A 17597-nucleotide genomic window follows, 5' to 3' on the forward strand; every position below is an offset into this window, starting at 1 on the left:
CATGTGGATTTCACATAACGGAGCTCTAATATTTGTTTCCTAACTATTTTTCTAGTGTGCTTCAGCGGTAAATTACTTAGTAGAGGAATAGAGCAATTTAGAAATATTTTTTGTATTCGAGAAACCCCTGGGGCAAAAGACAAACTATTACAAGCTGCAATTTAAACCACCTTTACCACTATATTGAATTACGTGTCCAGAGCGAAGCTCCCAATCAAATTGTTGCAATGCCGTTTTGGGGGGTTTGAAATATGCAAAGAATTTAAAAGATACTGTAACACCATATATGTAATGTTATGACCATTGTGATTGTATAAAAGCAGCCATTTGTGCTTCTTGTAACGTGAAAGTTGCCTTTTTTCAAGGTTCCCCAGAGGAGTACCCGGATTATGGGCCATTCACCTGCCCATTCCCTCTAGGAGGAAAAACAAGCAACGGCTCAGATGTGAGTTTCCTATTTTTCAATGGTAAATGAAAATAAAATATAAAAAACTTCAAAACAATTGAACACTTCCCAAAGAACTACATGAACTGCAATATCGCCCAACTATGACAATAATAAAATGACTTGGGGGAAGTCTTGCATGAAAGTGGCCTAGGCATAATTAAAGCAATGTTATCATTTTTTGTGCTTTTATAATTTCACGCTGTTCCTTATACAGGAATCGTGCTGTGTTTTGTGTACCTATTATCTAGGTTAGATTTTATGTGAAGTACAAAAAATCTACACTGGCCAAAAAGCTTTGTTTTCAAGAGCTAATAAATCCATAACACGAGTAATAAAATCTTCGCGTCCGATGAATGTGCGTACACAATATTTGTGCTGCCACATATTGCTATATAATTGAGCATAGTGTCAACGGTAAACACAGAAGTTTATTATAAATTGAAAATAATTCTACAGATTCGTTTATTTCGCACTTTGAGAGAAAGCCGCATCAGTAGTGCATTTCCTTGTGAGAACAAGCTAGCTTCAGACGTTCCGGGCACAGTGACACAAGAATATATTGCTCATACACTGCAGATAACTGCTCATCAATCAAATTGGGTTAATCCCAGCTCATCGAGGCCAGTACGCTCTAGCAGTGTGGTGTAAACTTCTTCGCGTATAATCTGTTTTGCATCCATGGCGAAAATAAAGTAAATATACTTTTGGTCGCCTCCTCAACAGAAGGTAATGTTGTTAAGTATAGAAGGGAGAAGCACATACAGTGCTCGCTGGCCCATGGTTTCCGCGAAAGTGGGAGGTAGATGAGGGTACCTTTTTTGCAGGGAAAATGCGCATGTGTGAAAAGGTTGCTGTTACCGTACGCGGCCGTGGACATTGCTGTAGCGATATCTTAAAGGATCAAAGTTTCGGAATGTGCGAAGTCGCAAAACTATATGCGCAAGCTGACTCAATTACCTACCATACTGAAGCTGGGGGCATATAAAAAATTTCGCTTCGCTATCTCACCATACTAAATTGCGTGGGTAGATGTCGCAATCTTCATTCTGTAACTAGTACTTACGACCGAATAGCTGAGCTCAGATGAGCGGGTGTTAGCCACGTAAGACATGCGTGACCTTTTCAGCATGACACGCACCGGGAATAGGTTGATAGAAGACCTCCCGGACGGCTCGAATGTATTCGAGTAATCCCAGACGTGGGTCCATTATGCGTGCTATGAAGTTTTTCGCGTAGGGAGGGAGGACCTTTACGCAAAAGCACACCTCTAAGATGTCCCAAGGCGCCAAGGGAGCCTGCAGACCTCAGTAGTAGGCATAGGGATACTCCAAGAAAACCGGTTGCACAAAAAGTCAAGGCTAACTTGCCCCAAGCACCCAAAGCCATCTTGTAAACGGTGAATTGGCACACGATGTTCGCCAAGGATTTGTGATCTTCGCAGCCCATAAACCGTGGCCTTGCGAGCTTCAGTTGAACAACGAAACGCGCGCTTGCGCGTAGGGAATCTTCGAGGACCCTGGCGTTTTTCAAGCACGCTCGACTCGCGCCCTCGACCGTATCCAGTGTAGCCACTTCTGGCGCTTGTTCCGAATTGAGGCCCAGCCATTTCACCAGTCCAGATACTCCCTCGTGTTGCCGAGAGTCGCAACGACCGGAACGGCTTATCCACGTACGCGATTAAGAAGAAAGTAAGGGAGAGCACTTTTCTTATTAACTAGACCAGAATCACCACTACCATTCAGTATAGGCGCGGTGTGTACGCAGAAGCAGTACGAAAAAATGCAATGGCTGTCTGCTCCCTCTGATGCATGCAGGTTATCAAAGAGTTTCTCAGTGTTTGAATAATAAATTAAGACTACGAATGGGAAATATAGGTTTGGAAAGCGAAAAGTAGACAAAAACCAATATTGCTTGAAGTAAATCACAATTAAAAAAAAAGAGTGTTGAACCGAGCCAGAAAAAATATATTTTACCATGGCGCGCGTGGTTAGAGAACAACATATGCTGCAGTATATCATAGTTTGGAGATTAACCAGTTTCTTCCTGTAAAACTGAACCTTACAAGCAATAAAAGCTATATTATTGATACATTTGCCGACATAGGAAAAAAACGCTAATGTTGAAAATTTTACCTGAAAGCAAATGCGAAACGTCCCTCTATCTTCCAACAAAAACAAGGCGACAAAATTTATCTCCGAAAAAAAATTCTTGATGCAAAAGTTCCCCCAAAGAGAAAACGGTTAAAGTATTCAAAATTTAATCAAAAGTGTATATGCTGATTGTTCAAGAACTTTTTATGTTGTTGTTTTGATTCCCTAAATTCCCCAATCAAATCTTAACCTGTATATTTGTCATTACGACCCTGAATTACTTTCAGGTTGCGTTAGGGTGCCAGGATCGCTGCAACCACACATTACCAGAGAATTTTCCATGCATCGTAAGTATCCATATCTTATAGTTATACTGGATTAGTCAGCATTAGGATCTGCCGCAAACTGTTTTATGGTTTTGATTACATGTCTACGTGTTTGTCAGATGCGTCAGGCCGCAGCAATAGACGGGATCACTTGTTTCTCACTCTATTTTTTTTAATTTTTGTAATGCTCTTCCCTTGCCAATTGGGCATATTTTGAGTTACTGAACTTTTACATGTTGGAGATTCTGAGGTTCGGCCGTTGAAATTTATACCCTGATGAATAAATACGTAATGCAAGTTAAGACGTAAACAATTGGAGTGTGAATGGTGTTTTAGAAAAAAATAAAAGAGAAACTTTACAGCTTAAGTACAACTGAAAGGATTATTCTGAACTTATCCCGGTGTAACATATGAGGAATAAGGTTTCCTTCAATCTGACTAGGAAAACAGACTTGTAAAAACTACTATCAAGTTCGGAAAATTATCTGCTGGTTTTTTTATTTCGAGCGAGTGTCATAGCAAGTGTGGTGTTCAAATTAGGGGAAATATGAATGAAACATTGATTTACACTTCCATTCAGGTATCACCAAAAAAGCTCTCTCAAATAATAAAAGCCGGCCAGGTGGCAAAAAAAACTTTTCAGTGAACACCTGACCAATAAATTTAAAGTTGTGCAGGTCACAGGCGTCAGACATGAGATACCGACACATGATAAGTTTTCCCAGTTCGTCCACCGCCTACTCTAGCAATAAAAGTTTGCCTAGCATCCAGTCTGCCACAGAAGGAAACTAAACACAACGTCATCAGTCTTGAGAACCTGCGGGTTTTTTTCGCCTTTGCAGCGTTTAAATGTCCAGCATCTCAAATTAAGGTCAGATAACTTGGGTCCACATACAGTTAATTTCTAAAATGTTTAGAATCTGCATTGTCATAAGATGACACCTTAGAAGCGCAACATCAAGATGTGATTTAGGTAAAATATCCAATATAATGCCACGTAAATATTTACAATAGGTAGGGTCGAAGGAGATAAAACTGACAGATTTTCCGGTGCATCAAATCTATTCAAGGACCAAATAACAAGGTTGAAAACTTCATTATCGTGTAAAATGATATGTTTGTGGAGAAATTAACAAGCGAAAAAGTACATGCTTACGTCGTTTTCGATGAGCTGTATCGGAAAAAGAAGTTTAATGATGCACAATCCTGCTCAGTAAATTCGGCCATCTCATGAAGCAAGCTTACATTTCTTCAAAACTTTTGTATCGCTAATTGATAGGCTAAGAAGCAATACCAATTTGTGGTGTGAGATTGCAACAAAAACATAGAAGGACGTAAAAAAACTCAATTGCAAAACTATTTATAGGGACGGGCGTCGCACAGTAGACGTTCTGTCGTGAAATGCGGATACAAATAACCCGCAACTAACTACACCATTCCGAAAGCAACTCCATTTCAAAAGAACATCGAAAGCATCTTGAAAAAGGAAGAGCTAAAAAGAAATTTTCCCCCAAAGCGAATTTAGCAAAGAACGGTTGAGAGCTAGGCAAAACAAAAAGCAACGACCGGATAATTGTGAACAACAAAGAGGCCGCAACTATCACGTAAAACAAATAATGGTGAAAGGTGATATCCTAAACTAAAAAAACTAAACTTGCAGCCGTGAAATCATTTTGTACGGAAGTTTTAAATATGGTTCACAGGGACGAATGTACGAAAGGAAGCTCCAATGTGGAGTGTATGAGATCAAGTGGCGATTTGTATTTGTTATAGCTGATGTGCGTAAGTAGTTCCTCAGACTGAATTGGGCAGCCTAATTTTGGAGTTCTTCAAGTGTATTTATGAGATACGACTAATGGGGCTTCAAGGTTAGTGTGGGATATTGTGTCTTCGATCGAAAAAGTGTTTGGTAGCCCAGCAACTTTGTGGATGTGTTAGATAAGTGCAAATTGCGCGTAAGGAACCGAGGGATTATAGTGTCCATCAATGGTTACGTTATGTCGACCCCCAAGTATTTTACAAGGGTTACGGTTTGCACCAGCATACTATCGATAACATAGTGACGTGGTTTTGACAGGCCTGGCTTTGGTAAATGTTATGGCGTGAGTTTTGTATACAATTACTTCCATCTGCCAATCCCTACACCATTTCATCAGTTAAGGGCTGCATGGAAGGATAACGAATCTTGGGGGTTTTATATTTGCCCATACATGATGCTCTCATGCACAAATACTAAAATAGGTGAATAGATATTACTGTTAATGTTGTGGAAGTATACTAAAACAAGATAGGCCCCAAGATAAGCCCTGTGGTACACCGCAGGTTTCTTGACTTGAAGCGCAGGAATGGCAATAATGGTTACTAACTGCTACGATTGGGTTAGAAAATTCTTAATACACCTGTGAAACTTATGTTGGTATTAGGAGCAGTACGTTTTTCTATCAGGCGAATGTTACGGACGGTGTCGAAGGCCTTTGCGAAATCTATATTTCGAGCATCTATTGGTGAGGACGAACGTTCTGTGACGATGAAATTCAAACGTTTGGGGTAGAGGGTGAGCGGAGGCTTTATTTACAAAGCCTGGGTGAGGACCGTCGCTAAGCGTGGTGACACACCCCTATATACAAAACAAACACCTCATTCTTCTCTTCGTCGTCCTGTGGTGTTCCCGCCGGCGAGATTAACCTGCGATGTAGTCAATGACATATACTGAGCACGACATTCAACCAGATCTGTAGCGTTACATTTCCCCCTCTGCAGAGGAAACCTGCCGGGTGAGTCTCTCAACAGCACGAGGGTGCAAGTCTTTAACCGGAAGACCTGCAAAAGTTGGGTCTTGCTTGACTGGAGACCATGTATTGTGAACCGCGAGATAACGTAATTCGCCTCGCTAATGGTTGATGATAAAAATGGGCCCGTTTAACACGACAAAAACATACTACACAACCAGCGTTTCCAAAAGGGAGCCGATGACCACACCAAATCACCTCTACAGGATGGTAAACCATAGTGTAGAGTGCCATATCTCTGTTTACACCGGGACTACGATGCAAGATTGCCTGAACGAGCTTTTTGACGGGATTTTGCGGCCAAACACCAACTCTCGGCAACATACTCCTTGTAGTGCACCGAAAAGGGCAGGACGGTGTCCAGAGCATGGCGCGGAGTGCATGCTTACACAAGATAGAAGAGACTGTAGCCAATTGTTTCGTACTCGGCCCTGCTGTACGCGTACATTCCGAAAGGTTATACTCCATCCCAGTTTGTATGATCTGATTCCAGGTACATTGGGACCATGTTTAGGAGTGTGTGATTCATGCGTTCAACAAGTCTGTGGGTGTGTGGATGGTATGGTGTAGCATGCCGAACTGTGAGGTGTAAAGGTGAAGAAGCTCTCCTTTGGCAACCGCAACAAATTGGCGTCCATGATAGTTAATATGCACGCGCGGAGCGCCAAGCCTCATAACCAGAAAATTTATGTAGAAATCGGGAAGAAATAGACCAGCATTCAATTCAGAAAGCACGAAGAAAGAAAGCAAGGCTGCTCACGCTTTTGGTAAAGCCGCAGTTTCTGAGTGATGCGTCAGGTGATGGACGCCGACGATAGCTCACCAATTTCTAGATGACGTTCGTGGAAGCGGGCCAACGAAATCAATTCCCACTTTTTCAAAAGGAGCAGCTGGTATTTCACATGATGGAGGAGTCCGGGCGGTGTGCTTGTAGGACAGTTATAGCGCTGACACTCTACACAACTCGCGACATAATTTTAATCCGTGTGCCGCATTTTCGTCCAGTGAAAGCTTTCTTGTGCGCGGTGTAATGTACTAGCGGAGACAAGGTGCTTAGACATCACGTCACCATCCATAGCAACCAGCACGCTATGAGGAGCCGCTCGGGTTAAACCAGTAGAAACAGTGCGCCAGTCGCACTGTGGTTAGTTTTGTGGAGTAGACCATTGCGAAGAGAAAATCAGCTGGTAGGGGTTCATTCATGAACAGCGGTGAAATGGGATCCTAGCTTGAGGTCCCCTTGCTGTTCTCGCCGGCAGGTTTCCATGTCAGCATATGTTCCAGAGACTGCTGCAAGATAACCATTGAAATTGTCGGCGTCGGAAACGGTAGATCAAACTGGTATCCAGAAAAGGCAGTCAGCGTGAGGGTGTCTGCGCCCGATTTTGAAGGAAACAGCGAAATCACATTCTTCAAGTCTGAGGGCTCAGCGGGTGATCCACCAAGATTAATCATAGAGCCCAACGAGCCAGCATGAACACTGGTGGTCTGTAGAACTTACAAAAAGCCGTTCATGGATATAAGGTCAGAACCTATGCGCAGCAAACACGACAGCCCTACATTCTTGCTGCGTGACGGTATAATTTCTCTGAGATTTTCTGAGCGCGAAGCTGATATAGGCAATTACGTCCTCTGTGCCATGGTGTCTGTACAAGGACTGCTCCGATTCCGAAGTCGCTGATGTCTGAGTGCACTTCTGTAGAAGCAGCTGGGTCAAAATGGCGAAGTATTGGCCCTGACGCGAGAACACATTTTAGATGGGGAAGAGAAGGCTTCGCATTCAGATGTCCAGTAGAAAAGTACATTTTTGCGTAATGGAGAAGGCAGAGTAGATTGGAGCTCCGCAAAGTTTTTTCACAAAACGATGTGTTCACAAAACGTCACAAACAGCCCCAGAAAAATTCGTACGTCACGCTCACACTGCGGCAGCTCTAAATAACTCACGGCATAATTTTTTATGGATCAGGTTTAATGGCATCTTTGTCGGCTAGATGCCCTGGGGCTAAGGCCGGCTGGGGGTCGCCGAAGCACCATTTTTTCTCCAGGCGGTTCACGGCATTGTCAGGGCGGGTGTTGTGCTCTTCAAAAAGGCGTGCAAAAATTACTACGTCGTCGAGGTAGCACAAGCAAATCTACTACGTTAAACTACACAAAATTCTGTCCACCAACCTCTGAAATGTACCTGGGGCACTAAAAGGCGATACGGCATAACATTAACTGCGACGACCCCGTCAGAAGTAACAAAAGCCGTCTTGGCTTTCTGGGATGGTTAACTGGAACTTGCAGTAACGAGATCTTAAGTCTACCAGCGAAAAATAGCAGCCAAGACTCAAGACAGTCAATGACATCGTCAATGCAATGAAGGGGGTACATGTCCGTCTTCAGGCATCTACTACAGTTCAGACGCCTGTAGTCAACACAAAATCGCCAAGAACTGCCCTTCTTCTTCACCAGGATTACCAGCGCTGCCCAAGGATTAGCTGATTTCTGTACCACGCCCCTCTGTAGCATCTCGTTTGACGTGGTCTGCGGTGACCTTCATCCCGCCAGGAGAAAAGCCACACGGTTTTTGCCGAATATGGCGGGCGGTTCCGGTGCCCTTGCTGTCGCGTGCGAAAAGGCGGCATTTAAGTGTTGGTGCAGGGTCTGGAAAATTGAAACACTGTTGCATGTGTTGAATGTGCTTTAGCGAGACCCACCACAGAACCCGTCCATGCTTTTGTGCATAAATAGACATAACGGCTTTGAAAACGATAATAACTATGTAGGGGTATGTGGGTTGATATTACACGAACAACACTCAAAGTATATGTATAAATGATGGATTTGGAGGAAGAGGAGGAAAGAAACGCTTATTGGAGCGGAAAGTGCTATTGTGGGTGGCCTTCCTAGTCCGGATAGCCGCGAGTCGTGGCAGCTGCTCTTGTCCGAGACACGAGGTTAACATGCGTCTCTAGCAGGCAGCTGGTCAGCTCGCACTCCCACTGCTCCAGGGAGGGGGAAGGGATGGGATTTAGGTGGTAGGGGCAAGGCCAGACAAGGTGGTATGTGGGGTTGAGGGTTTTACAGGATGGGCCTTCGTGGGGATTCATGGTTGTTGATATGTTGTGTAAAATTGTTGTGTTGTAGTATGTCTGGGTTTGTAGTCATCGCCAAAGGCGTGCGTCGTTGGTATCGAGAGAAGGGTGAGAAGGAGGGTAGACGAGGCGATTTGGACGGTAGTGGTACAAGATGTCTGTGTAACGACTCGGGACTGGGGGTGATTGAGGGATTCCGGTGGGTCTGAAATTCGATTTTTAAGAATGTGTTGTACAATGAGTTAAATTCGACATGCTTCGGCTGAGAAAATACGTGTGTGTGCATTAATGGTTCTGGAGGCAATTACTTTAGAACCATGAGCAGCACAATACACAATAGTGGAGGTTTTAGATGCGTCACTGTAAACTTTGGCAGACGGGTATTTATACTGTACAGGTAGAAAGTGCCGGAGTACTGCAGTTTGTGTTAACCGATGTTAATCACGTTTTATAAATGAAAATCACAAGACACAGCACGAACATGCCAAGGGGGTAAAATGACCGAAGAAGACGATATGTACACATGCAAAAACAAAACGCTGTGATCCGAAGCTTGCTTCCTCACTCTAAGAGAAAAGGTATAGGAACGATTGGGAGACTAAAAACAACACAGATGTGGATGTATTAATAACGATAGGACTAAAACGATGGTTATTTGGCAATGAAGTTTTAAAAGCGCAAAGAAAGTCCATGTACGTCCGTTGGTTCTCAAGACTGAGGGAGTGGTCAGATTCTCGTTCCATGACCTCTTTGTCTCTTTGCGTCTTTGGGCTAAAAGCACTGCGTATCGACGGCTTGCAGCATCCACATAATCTGCTGCAGGCTAGAGCACACTGAAATGAGTTGGTCAAGCTGTGTCTTTGTTTGCACTGCGTAGGCTTGATCACAAACATAGGTTTGCTTATCCAGGCAATATGGCGGTGCCTATTTCATAACGGCTGAAAAAAAAAGACTAACATGTCTGATTTGTGGCGGCCACACCAACAGCACTGACGTAAATACAAAATGGTACTTGATGCGACGATGTCCATGATTAGAATGCAGGCCAGTTTCGGTTTCGCTTCTGTGCAGCAATACGCTTGGCATCCGACGTTATTATTACATGGACATCCTCAATACCTTCGAAATAGGAATAACACGCTTCTGCTTTGTTTTCGGCTGCACACTTCCTGAGATATGCGTAACAACACGGCTTAGAATAGTAATATTCACTAGCGGAGGCAGACGGAGTATATGAACATTTTCCGCGTCACTTCAAAGGCTGAAATACGATGCGCTATTCCCCCACCTTCGGGGCTTGCCTGTCTCAACAAGAACTCGCCGGAGCATCAGTTTCAACAAAAACTGGTCGCCAGCGCGTAAGCTTCAGTATTGCTCGCGTTCCGCGAACTCGCGCGTGGAGCAATGAACGTTACGCAGCAGAAATGGTTAATTAGGTATACAAAATATTCCCGGAAAATAACCAAATCAACTTAAAAAAACCATGCCCTATCTGGTACAAACATTTGCGACTTGCAAAAAGGCACATCTAATGTTCGCAACCACTCGGCCACAAGGCAGGTATAGCACGGAAGATAATATAAAGTAGAATATATAAAGCCAGTTTAAATTTTTATTTATTTTTCGGATTTCAAGCAGCGCAGATGACTAGCTGCTGTAGAGCGGTTGTGCGGTAAAACTCACCTCAAAATTTCCACAAAATCTCTAGACTAGCGACGGCATTCCTCAGACACAAGATCATTCACAGTTATATGGCCGTGCCACTGACCACTTTGGTAGTTCACACAGCGGGAAACTGATTTTCTAACCCGGGTTTTACACTTTACTATGAAAGATTGGAATTTTTATTCTTTAGCGCCTATAAGAACTTTGCTGACTCTTCTCCTTCACTCAATTGGCCTTAAATTATTCTACTAGCGTAACAGTCAGCGAAGTGACGTTATGTGCGATTGTGTGGAGCGAGATGGATTTAAAGCTTTATTTAGTCTACAAAATAACAGTCTAAAGGCGCATTCTTTCTCGAATAAATGTGTCGTGGCTTTGTTTCAACAGAGCGATAGAATGGCGATAGCGTTCCGGCCACCAGCCGGAATGACGCTGGGCCAACTGATTCTACCGGAAGGGTCGATCAGCCGTGTAGAAGCGCAGTCAAGTCAAACCATCTTGTATTGACGTCATACGAAGCGTCATAAAAATGGTGAAGGAGGGTTCTGAGAAGACGACAGCATTTTGGAATTGATTTTTCTTCTGGATCAAGTCACGTAGTGGCAGCGACAGTGGTCGAAACATGGCCTAGAGAATCCACACTACCATTCGCGCTACTAATCCTGCAGTGTTTACTAATCACTTCAGTGTCCCTTCAAGAAAGTTTTTGGCGTCACCTTAAAACTTTAGTGTGTTACTGTCACGTGGTTTTTATTGTTCTGAATCTCTCACCTATAGTGGTGTATGTGCGGTTCTGCGATGTTTATTTCAATCGTTGTGAGTTTCTTAGCAATGGCAAGAGTATGCAGCCAAGAAACGTTACCACCCGTTGGTACCAGGACACAGCACACCCGAATTACATATAACACAAAAGTCGTATAAAAAAAGAGGCTATGTTCGTTGCAGCATCCATGCTTTCGGATATCTGGCGGTCTAGTTTATTTTTCTGGTCCAACATCCCGACGAAGTGGTGGCGGATTTGGCACGGCTTTCGGTGGGTCGCTGTGTTTCGCACAATGCAAGGTTTCTGCTCGCAAAAGCGTGAGCCAAGTTGCGGTATTCTGAAGCGGGAATAGGTTAAGCGAAACATGAACTTGTAACCCCCATACGGGAATAAGTAATCAAAAAAAGGCCTTTTTAAACTTTAAAGGGCCAGTATAAGCACTAACATGATATTGTTTCACTAAAGACACAAGAAAGTATAGCTTCCAGTGCTTCAATTTTTTTACTTGATGATTATGTGTCAATTAGGATTGATTCTGCCTCGGTCAAGGAAAAAAAAATGTTGTCTGAAGTTCGCGTGTCAATTTTTACACTCCTGCGATATCTTGAGTATAAAGACTAAAACGAACATTTGTGTCGCAATATACCACTTGGACTTCACATTGATGATCAGTGCGTAAGGCAACGCAAAATGCGGCACTGAGACCCCAATTATAAAAATATGTCTTTTGTCACCAAAAACGGTGGAAGTATCGACGACAAGGCGTTAAAAGTGATACAAACAGTGCATTCTGTGTTCTTCTAATAACAAATTATCATCTTTTTATTTTTACTTTATATTTTAATGCTGTGAGATCTCTTCAGTCTCCCCTAGGCTCCATCGACTGCGGCAACAAAATGCATTAAAACGATACTTCCCCATCTCAAAAACGATGAATTCTCTTCTTAGGTGCTCAAAGGCACGATATTGAGCTTAAAATCTTGCGAGCCTAATTGAAAAAGCTTTCAAATACTGACGACGCTAGTAGGCTTTTGGTATGCTAAATAAGAAGCGATGGTTTCGCTTCTTTTTGCAGTTTTTTGGCAATATCAATAACGAATGTAGCGTTTTTTAGATAATTTTGTGCACATAATTTTTTTCGGTATTGTTTGGTGTCGTAAAAAAGTTTATATTCGGTGTGCTCAGTAGGACTCGTGTCGAGAAAAACATGTGTTGATGACCGGTTGAATAGTTTGTCGCAATAAATACGGGCCTAAGACATCTCTTGTTTTTCACTTGTGTAAGAACTCTGCGACTTCTCTGTGAAAACTTTTAATAAGGGTGTTGCGTACTAGTAGGGCCATAAAACCTTTGTTATAGAGAACATGTTAAAATTTTTATTTTGTACGTACGCAAGGTGAAGGCAAATCATGGCTTGAACAATTCAAACCAACGTGAAAGGTAATTCTAAAAACGAAGTTGCACTTGCAATATTGCAGGCAGTTCTGGTATCGAAAGCATGTAACGGTGCCATTCACTACCGTTTTACTCAAGTGCAGATCAGCAAATTGGAAAGTCTGTATCTGCGGGCCCTGAGGGTAATCACTGGGCTACCCAACCATTATAAAATAGAACAACTATACCATTACCACCACCTTCCACCGCTCTATAAAAATGTAACTCACCGGACACAAACGGATCACGACGGGCGCCTACTCGCACCAAAAGGCACTGGGGTACTCCATCGGAAGATGTTCTGTTTACCCCCTCGAAGCCGCTAACAGCGAAGACCCACAAGACTAGCCACACACATAAACGAAAGCCACAAGCGACTGTCACGACTAATGTGCCATCAACAGGCGCCACTATTTACACAGATGGGTCCATAGACGAAACTCGCGTCCCCATAGCACTTGGTGCAACCGACCTATAGGCGAACGAGCACGCAGTGTTTCTCGAATAATGAACTCATTTCCACAACTGAACCCTAAATACAAACCATTCTCCTGGGTGCCCACATGATCCCAGACGTTGTAGAACAAAATACAACTCCAGTTATAATCTTCACGGATAGCCTCAAAACCATCAAAGCATTACGCAGCCCACCACGAGGACAAACTAGGCCTCAACGTGTCAGACTTCTGCGAAACCTTCCAGCATGAGAATAACATTGATATACGAATGCAGTCAATATCTGGCCACACAGGTAAACCCATTAATGAGGATGCCCATAGGCTAGCCAGGGAGACAATTATCAACCACCCTAGGGAGCCTGCACCGCCTTCTCTTCAAAATTACCCTTCCCCAAAGGAACGCAAGAAGACACGTCAACAAGTAAGCTGGAAGGAACTCAGAGGAACGATTCCCGAGCTACAGAACCAATTAGCAGGCAACATCCTACAAACTGCAGAAGTTATTCTCACAAAATAGCTCGCGGTTTACGCCCTTACGGAAGACAGCCTAGTTCGCTAGAAACGCTACCACCAACACAAGAGACGCACAAATTCCACCACGCCGGCCTCTGTGCTCCCTGTGCCATCACGGCAGACAGACAATCAGCCACTTGCTGTGGTTATGTGTGTTCCGGGAAGGAATCCGAGCAAGGCGCAAGCCCCCTGGCATTACATCTCTGCAGGATTGGCTGTATTCCAGGAATAACAATAACGACGCGCTGCTTGGACTGTGGAACTTCGTGAAGGAGGCTGACCTCGTCAATAGAACTTAAACTCTATCGACCCTGAACCCCTTCCCCTATTTCACCCTACAGACCAGGATGCCATCCTTTCTATATTAAATTTTTTCATTCATTCATTTATTTTTTACTAGGTCACATGTATAAAACTATTTTTAATTTATTTCGAAGAAACACTAATTACAAGTTTTGCGTTAATATGCCGGATGATACATTCTTACAAAAATGCAAAGCAATGTTGCGAGAACTAATACTGTTATAGTATTTCTTATATTAAATTTTAATTACATTTATATTACAAATGTGGTTCACCACTGCTTAACAATTTCGATTTATTGCTTCAGTGTTTTATGTGATTTTACTTGAGTGTTTCGATTTATTCGAAATGACAGTACACCAAAAGCGTGATCATGACTGACAGAAATTTCAATTTTTGTATTTCATTCAGAATGCCACCGTAGCAGCATCTCCAAAATGGAATTCTTCCTTGACGGTATCGTGTGGAGTAGGGCATTGTCATAATGGTACCTGCGTGACCGACTACCGAACTGAGCGTTGCTTGAAAAATAATTGAAAAAAATAAAAACTTACCTATGGAATGGTTTTTGTCTTTTGTTTCTGTTGGGGGAATCCTTATAAACGCATGAGTAGTGTGTTGAAATCTCAGTTGTGTGCTTTTTCCGCCAACCAAAACAATAATGTAAGCTGCACTGCATATGCAGGGCAGCAATGAGTATAAGTATATTACATCGATGTATACACTTTCTGAAGAAGCACCGCAAAGGATACATCAGGTTTTCTTTTGTTTTACTAATATGTATTTGCGGATCTGAGTCTCTCGTTGCTTAATCGTATTTAAAGAAACGGTTGCCTTATTATACAATTATCAAGAAGGGTACACGCATATTGTGAATTTATGCGCGTTTACAACATTATAAATGTTCCGCTTGGAAGACTACCCTTTAAAAAGGCATTGACAGCGTTTAGGAATACTTGAAGCGAACGAAGCTCTTCTTTCAATAGATAGTACAAATACCGAAGTACTACAAAAAGTCTCCTCAAAAGACGTTTTTCGCCAAGGTGCAGCTGGAGGCTTTTAAACACAATGACCAACTTTGTTTGAAATATTTTGCTTCCCAAACAGTAGGCTGAGAAAGATTGTCTTATAGGTTCAATACATTTCCGGTGGCAGTAAACATTACGAGGTTTAAAATTGTGCTTATAAAAGTGTGATTTTTTTAATTGTGATTTCAACCCTGTGTAATGCTACGGCTACCACCGAATAGTCCAGAAATAAATATAATTTTATATGCAGTTTTAAACCAGTTATATGTGGCATGGTTCCACTAATAGGTGTCCACAGGCGAGCCTTCAATACTAGGCAGCGCTCATTTTCTGCGCCCGATGCCTGACGAATGCCAGAACTGGCGAGGTGACACAAAGCCAGCGAAGAGAATGTGAAGGCCCTTGGGCGATTACGTCATTGTAAAGGCATGTTTTGCAATATAGGTGGTAATATGCTTTTGCCTGTTTTTATGTAGGACGTCTTTCAAATTTTTTTACATTTCTTTGACATAAAGGGGGCCTTTCGTGTTAATAATTCTGGCCCGTGCTTGCATTATGTCGTTTGGCATACCAGAAAATTAGCATCTCATTTAAAAAAAAATGGCCAATTTGAATATCTATTTGCAGTGGATCCATTTCTATGGCAGCCGACGAAACTAGTCCCCTACAGATTCTTGCACATATTCTAGCTTAATTACTGGCTTGGAAGTTTCTGGGGCGGAGGATGACTCAAAGGTTGCATACCTCTCACCTTCACCCCAAGTCTTATAGTTCAGGGTGCCATGAGATATTTTTAGTAATCAAGGCAGTGAAAGAGAACTTGCCCTTCAAAACTGCATTGAGTAAAACACAAGCTCAGCAGACACAGCCAAAGCTGCGTACACGTACCGTCGAGCGTCGGCACTTTCGAGCAGTGGAGAGCTTCCCTGACCAGCCCGGACACGGATATCAAGCCCAAACTAGAGACCCGACCAGGGACGGCCAGCCGAAGTCAAGGCATCCCGGACTAGGGTCGCCTTCCACAGGGCGAAGCCCATACATCAACCTGTGATGGATAAATAAGAATATTTATTCTCTCTTTCACCAAATCTCTCCCTCTGGTTATATTGTTTTACTCTTACACTTGTTTTGTAGTCCAGCTAGTCATGCCTCACTTGCTGCTCTGTGTGTGTGGTAGATAATAGAATTCAATTCGAAACTATTTGTGAACAGTTTTACGGTCGCATACCAATCAACTGCCCAGCACAAGGACGTGGACTGCATGCCTTTAAGTTATTTAGAGGCTCTAATTCGATAGCGTTGAACTTACAAACTTGGCTTTTTCTTGAATTACGCTGTCATATATTGTCAACTTACTCATCTAAAGGGGCTGATCAACACGTTTTTATTTTGTATAAATGATGTCAAGACGTTAACAAGCTACTTTATAGCAAGAGTAGCACCGGTAATTTGTGCGTTGCTGTTAGGATTGAGACGCCATGCGCGTTATTTTGTTCTTCCAGGGGCAGGTTGAACTTCGCCAATCGCGATCTGTGGAAGCAGCTGGAGAAACCACCGTAGACCATTACGCCTTTTCAGCTGCTCGGCCCTTCATGCCAATCATTCTATCTTGTCCGCTTAAACGGACCGGGCCAATTTTTGTTACGGCAGTTCGAAAACAAATGGATTCTGATTGCGAACGACAGCGCAATGCCCTGTGCTATCACCCGTGCTACGTCAAGCATTTGCCCCGTCAATTCCGCTCATTATGTTCAGGGAGGCGATTTTGAGTCACGGTGGTTTTCTGGAAATACACACGGGGAAAGCGGTGTAATTTTTATACGATGCAATTGACAACATTCTACTTTTTGTTCAACTAACCGAAGAATGGTCACCTTTTGCCATCCCCAAAACAACAGAGCTAACTCTTCACCTAGAACCCTGCAGGTATGCCTGGAGTGTATGTCTCGGCTAAACATCTTGATTTCCAATTACAAACATCATAAATTACCAACATCGTGCACATTCGCCTTCTGAATTGTAGGCAACCAGTGCCTTCTATGTTTATTAAATACCAGATACTGGCTCTCTAAACTTTTTACAAACAACGTTAGTACGTTAAAAATCATTTACGTGCCTATTGCGTAACTATGGTAAAAATGAAACTCGCATTAGTAAATCAGACGTCCTTAAAAGACGAGTATTGGGTGAATGAACCAGAGAGAAAGAGAGAATTCACTTTATTTGGAACTGTGGTTTAATGATGGGGGAGTAGCGTTGGGGCCGGCCGGTCCCCAGTTCTTGGCAGTCATGGTCCGACCACCCCAGAGCCTGTTCACCGAGGGTGAGTAGGTTAGAGGGGAATGCTAACGCGCGGACATTCCCTAAGCGAGGGATATAGCGTGTCGAGCCCGTGACACACGCGACAGTTTGGAGAGAACAGGTGAGGTTACGTGTGTACTAATGGAGTGTTGTGAGGAAACGAGTGCGTCTGAAAAAGGCGGCACATATGGACAGCCTTGGCTGTGACGGAGGTGTAGGGAGGGAGAATTTCGTCTCCGAAGGAAGCGGTATTGTGGTGTGATGTCCCGGTATGTGAGTAGTACCGAATGGGAATTCTAGGGAACGCCGTGTTTAGGTATAAGAGAAGCGCCTACCGGAGTGTCCGAGCTCGCGCTTGGTGGGGGGCAGTCTCACTACCAACTACAACGGTGTTGGTCGGGA

At 43.2% G+C, this 17597-nt stretch overlaps 1 long non-coding RNA gene across 1 annotated transcript; it reads left to right on the plus strand.

The window, feature by feature from the left end:
• Nucleotides 1-362: 362 nt before the first annotated feature.
• LOC144141387 (uncharacterized) lies at nucleotides 363-14396 on the plus strand. The gene is made up of 3 exons (XR_013316572.1): nucleotides 363-445; nucleotides 2826-2885; nucleotides 14278-14396. It is a non-coding gene; the product is annotated as an uncharacterized LOC144141387 (long non-coding RNA).
• Nucleotides 14397-17597: the final 3201 nt, after the last annotated feature.

Source organism: Haemaphysalis longicornis, unplaced genomic scaffold (genome assembly GCF_048455015.1).
Source record: "Haemaphysalis longicornis isolate Haplotype H1 unplaced genomic scaffold, Haemaphysalis longicornis Haplotype H1 scaffold_6, whole genome shotgun sequence".
In the NCBI taxonomy this organism is placed as follows: domain Eukaryota; kingdom Metazoa; phylum Arthropoda; class Arachnida; order Ixodida; family Ixodidae; genus Haemaphysalis; species Haemaphysalis longicornis.